The 6000-nt window shown below is 42.2% G+C and overlaps 1 protein-coding gene across 1 annotated transcript in view; it reads left to right on the top strand.

The window, feature by feature from the left end:
• The first annotated feature begins 3642 nt into the window (after positions 1-3642).
• Positions 3643-6000, top strand: part of scara5.S (scavenger receptor class A member 5 S homeolog) — a 135527-nt gene continuing 133169 nt past the window's right edge. The window contains exon 1 of the mRNA XM_018266060.2: positions 3643-3987. The gene's annotated coding sequence lies outside the window, so the exon portion shown is untranslated. The remainder of the gene's footprint in view (positions 3988-6000) is intronic.

Here is a 6000-nt window from a genome sequence, read left to right as displayed (position 1 = left end):
TGTAAACATGGAAGATGTGTATCAATAATAAAGTGCTCATACCCTCCTATTAGTAAAAGCATCTTTCTGATGCAGACTGTGCCATGATGCAACACACCTAAAATGAACCATTAAGAGTAGAGTTTATCAGTAGGTTAAGCTGTATTATTTAATAATCACCAATAATGTGACAGGATCATTTCCTGTGTCACTGCCCATCTCTTCATGCCCAGCCCCCCCTGCACCAACTGCAGCAAATTCTAACATTAACCCCTGCACTGCCAGCACAAACATGGCGGCTCCTCAGGGGTCTCACCACATGAACTGCTCATTCCTCCATTATTACTGCTCTTGTGTCCCCCACTGAGACATGAGCTCACACTGCTGCCAATCTACTGACTGCAATGAGAGAAAAATAGATTGTCAGCTCTTCTCCAGCACTCGTATTTCACTTTTATTCATTCATGTAAAAACGATACTCGGCTCTTCAGCCACCCAGTCTTGTGAAATAGATTGTCAGCTCTTCTGGATCACTCCTTGGGCACAGCTTGTAACCCACAACTCTGTATAAGCATCAGCCATAGACTTATACTGTTATTTACAACCTCCCACCCTACTCCCACCTCACACACAGCAACAAGCTCAGAAATGCGCCCGTTATTGATATTATTCTCATGGTTATTTCTGTATACTTCTTGTTTGGCAGTGCAAAATATTACCCCTGTCATGCTCCAGCCCTGATCTCTTTTACATATAGTCACTATATCTCCCTACTATACCTGCTATCCCACAGTCACACTCCCTTCCCAGAGACTATTATCCACTGTTACTATAGACACCATCTCTCCCTACTATACCTGCTATCCCACAGTCACACTCCCTTCCCAGAGACTATTATCCACTGTTACTATAGGCACCATCTCTCCCTACTATACCTGCTATCCCACAGTCACACTCCCTTCCCAGAGACAATTATCCACTGTTACTATAGACACATCTCTCCCTACTATACCTGCTATCCCACAGTCACACTCCCTTCCCAGAGACTATTATCCACTGTTACTATAGGCACCATCTCTCCCTACTATACCTGTTATCCCACAGTCACACTCCCTTCCCAGAGACTATTATCCACTGTTACTATAGACACCATCTCTCCCTACTATACCTGCTATCCCACAGTCACACTCCCTTCCCAGAGACTATTATCCACTGTTACTATAGGCACCATCTCTCCCTACTATACCTGCTATCCCACAGTCACAATCCCTTCCTAGAGACTATTATCCCACTGTTACTATAGGCACCATCTCTCCCTACTATACCTGCTATCCCACAGTCACACTCCCTTCCCAGAGACTATTATCCACTGTTACTATAGACACCATCTCTCCCTACTATACCTGCTATCCCACAGTCACACTCCCTTCCCAGAGACTATTATCCACTGTTACTATAGACATCATTTCTCCCTACTATACCTGCTATCCCACAATCACACTCCCTTCCCAGAGACTATTATCCCACTGTTACTATAGACATCATTTCTCCCTACTATACCTGCTATCCCACAGTCACACTCCCTTCCCAGAGACTATTATCCACTGTTACTATAGGCACCATCTCTCCCTACTATACCTGCTATCCCACAGTCACACTCCCTTCCCAGAGACTATTATCCACTGTTACTATAGGCACCATCTCTCCCTACTATACCTGCTATCCCACAGTCACACTCCCTTCCCAGAGACTATTATCCACTGTTACTATAGACACATCTCTCCCTACTATACCTGCTATCCCACAGTCACACTCCCTTCCCAGAGACTATTATCCACTGTTACTATAGACACCATCTCTCTCTACTATACCTGCTATCCCACAGTCACACTCCCTTCCCAGAGACTATTATCCACTGTTACTATAGGCACCATCTCTCCCTACTATACCTGTTATCCCACAGTCACACTCCCTTCCCAGAGACTATTATCCACTGTTACTATAGACACATCTCTCCCTACTATACCTGCTATCCCACAGTCACACTCCCTTCCCAGAGACTATTATCCACTGTTACTATAGACACCATCTCTCCCTACTATACCTGTTATCGCACAGTCACACTCCCTTCCCAGAGACTATTATCCACTGTTACTATAGACACCATCTCTCCCTACTATACCTGCTATCCCACAGTCACACTCCCTTCCCAGAGACTATTATCCACTGTTACTATAGACACCATCTCTCCCTACTATACCTGCTATCCCAGTCACACTCCCTTCCCAGAGACTATTATCCCACTGTTACTATAGGCACCATCTCTCCCTACTATACCTGCTATCCCACAGTCACACTCCCTTCCCAGAGACTATTATCCCACTGTTACTATAGGCACCATCTCTCCCTACTATACCTGCTATCCCACAGTCACACTCCCTTCCCAGAGACTATTATCCCACTGTTACTATAGACACCATCTCTCCCTACTATACCTGCTATCCCACAGTCACACTCCCTTCCCAGAGACTATTATCCACTGTTACTATAGACACATCTCTCCCTACTATACCTGCTATCCCACAGTCACACTCCCTTCCCAGAGACTATTATCCACTGTTACTATAGACACCATCTCTCCCTACTATACCTGCTATCCCACAGTCACACTCCCTTCCCATAGACTATTATACCACTGTTACTATAGACACCATCTCTCCCTACTATACCTGTTATCCCACAGTCACACTCCCTTCCCAGAGACTATTATCCACTGTTACTATAGGTACCATCTCTCCCTACTATACCTGCTATCCCACAGTCACACTCCCTTCCCAGAGACTATTATCCACTGTTACTATAGGTACCATCTCTCCCTACTATACCTGCTATCCCACAGTCACACTCCCTTCCCAGAGACTATTATCCACTGTTACTATAGGCACCATCTCTCCCTACTATACCTGCTATCCCACAGTCACACTCCCTTCCCAGAGACTATTATCCACTGTTACTATAGGTACCATCTCTCCCTACTATACCTGCTATCCCACAGTCACACTCCCTTCCCAGAGACTATTATCCACTGTTACTATAGGTACCATCTCTCCCTACTATACCTGCTATCCCACAGTCACACTCCCTTCCCAGAGACTATTATCCACTGTTACTATAGACACCATCTCTCCCTACTATACCTGCTATCCCACAGTCACACTCCCTTCCCAGAGACTATTATCCACTGTTACTATAGGCACCATCTCTCCCTACTATACCTGCTATCCCACAGTCACACTCCCTTCCCATAGACTATTATACCACTGTTACTATAGACATAATTGCTCCCTACTAGTCCATTTATACATTTCAACCACAAAATAAATATACTGTATGTTTTGTTATTTCTTAGTCCCTACAACCATTATTCCTCAGAGCTTTGTTTGTGAAGCCCTAGGCAGTGCTCTGTTGAGGGCAGTACAAGGCTGTTCTATGCGACATACATGATACAGTAAATGAGCGCAGAAGCTGCAGTAGAAGTTGATAACACAAGGGGGCATCCATTCCTCAGCTCAGCTGAAATACCAAATTGCATCTGGAAGCAGAAGAACCCACCAGTTACCATGGACATGTGTGTGTGATGGGGCAGCACATTTTGAGGATTCATCAATACATTTTTTTTGTAACCAAAAGGGGTGGGTGCATTGTGAGGACTGTCAAATAAGAAATAAACCTCTTTTTTCCAATACAAAGTGGCTCCAAAACTCTCTTGCAAACAACTTCCCCAAAAGTACTGTGAGGCGCTTGTAGTGAGGACAAGGAGCAGTGCAGGAATAAAGACCTGTCCCAGGTATCCTGGGGTCATCACTCATTACTGGTTGGGAATGTGGAGGAAGAACTTGCAGTGTAAGGGACACAACTCCAGGCAAATCTCTACCTTGTATTCAGCCCTGTGCTGCAAAGAGCCGGGAGAGAACATCCCAGGGGGCGCAGAGGTGCCTTCAGTTACAGGTGAGTGACCCACATACACAGGTGTCTTACGTTGGATCCTTAAGGTTTCACAGTCACCTTTAATATTAAGAATACTATAAAAACAAATTAAATGTGCGTGTTTATACAAAGTAAGCTGCATAATAGAGAAAGGCAACCTACGCACATTATTGTGTCAACCTGCTTCCTGGGTGCTGCTAAACTACAATTCCCAGCATTCCTACACCAGAAAACAAATAGAACACGTGCATACTTTGGGTGGGCTTTACTTTGCCAGTAATCTTCAGATTCTAAGATATCTGTTTTGTTGCTAAGGCTCCTGACATTAGCAATTTTTTGTTTCTTTGCTTTGTTTAATTATTTTTCTGTATAATACAAACAACGATTTCCTTAATGACTTATTACAAATTGCCTTTTTATTAATCTAGTGCCAAACATGTTCCTTTTCTTCCTGCTCTGCTTGATTGCAGACGCCTGAAATGACTGAGGATTCAGCAGTGCCTTTGGGCATCAACCTTGACTTTTCGTCTTTGGTTGATCTCAGCATTTTCTCTCAGTTTTTTTTATGCATTTGGGATCTTTTGTACATTTTTCTGTATTCAGGTTGAGATCTACAGTGCAGTTCATTTGCCAGTAGAGGTATAAGACTTGTTATCCAGAATGCTCGGGACCTGGAGTTTTCTGGATTACGATTGTCTTTCCTTAATTTACATTTCCATAATTTAAATCTGTTTAAAAAATAATTTATATTTAATTTATTTATTCCAAAAGGATTAATTATATCTTAGTTGGGTTCAGGTACAGGGTACTGTTTTATTATTACAGAAAAAAAAAAATATACATATATATATATATATATATATATATATATATATATATATATATATATATATATATATATATATATATATATATATAAATCAGAATTATTTGATGGGAGACGGCCTTCCTGTTATTCTGAGCTTTCTGGATTAAAACGTTTTCAGATAACAGATCCCATACCTGTTCCAGTGCAGCCAGAAAGAGAATTGATTATATAATGAGCTGTCTCACTTTCTTCGCTTAGGGCAGAGATTCCCAAACTGTAGAGCTGGCATCTCTTGGGTTTGTTTTGCTAAGCCTCTGGGAATTTGGTAGGACTATCGTTGAGTTGCTGTACCTTCAAATTTCACCATGAAATATGTTATAACTTGTGAGGATCACAATGAATCTCCTCCTGTTCAACACTAAACTCTTTCCTTTCGTTGCGTTTAAGAATTTTTGCCCCCCCCGTGTTCTTTAAACCACAGTAAAAATTAAAAAGGATTGCCATTAACATCCTCTTTTTTCCTGCCATCATTGTATATGTCTGCCATTTTGAAAAATGGATTTTAATAATGGACCAGTAAGGCACTTTATTAATGGCATTAGCTAATCCTCATCCTGCAAAAGGTCAAACATGATATTTTATTGATAATCACTTATGTGAAATTAGATTATGACGAAAGTACAACAGCTCAACCAAATCTGAGACCACCTTTCAAATGAGCACGTGTGACTCTAGTGTAAAGGTGTGTGAGTGCATTTTTGCTGCTTTACACTGTGGTGTGCAGTGTGATTGTGTAGGGATATGGTAAAGGATGTGTCTATTGACTGTGCACCTCCTTGCTTAATGACCTGAAACATCTAGAGAGTAAGAGGTTAACTCCTGAAGCTTGGATGATGGGAGAACATTGAGTATCCCCTGTGATACATACAGTTCAGGTAAGTCCTGTCCTAAGTGTAAAGGTCTAGGATGGTCACCCAAAAGTCAGCCTGTTGAAGAGTAAGTCAGGGATGGGAGACAGTAAATGCAACATAGCAAGGAGTAAGGCTGGTTGTCCTGTGTGAGTTGTAGCAGCACACGTTAGATAGAACTGGCCAACTGATAGTTGGGCCATTACCCATAAGTCAAGGTAACCTAAGATGATAAAGATAGGGGTAAGTGTGTAAAGTTGTTCAAGTGAGAGAGAAAGCAATAGAACTGACTGATAATATGTACTGAGCTATTAGTTG

This window comes from Xenopus laevis, chromosome 5S (assembly GCF_017654675.1).
Source record: "Xenopus laevis strain J_2021 chromosome 5S, Xenopus_laevis_v10.1, whole genome shotgun sequence".
NCBI classification, from domain to species: domain Eukaryota; kingdom Metazoa; phylum Chordata; class Amphibia; order Anura; family Pipidae; genus Xenopus; species Xenopus laevis.
Note: the sequence above shows the minus strand (reverse complement) of the source record. Positions and strands in the feature narration are given on the sequence as shown.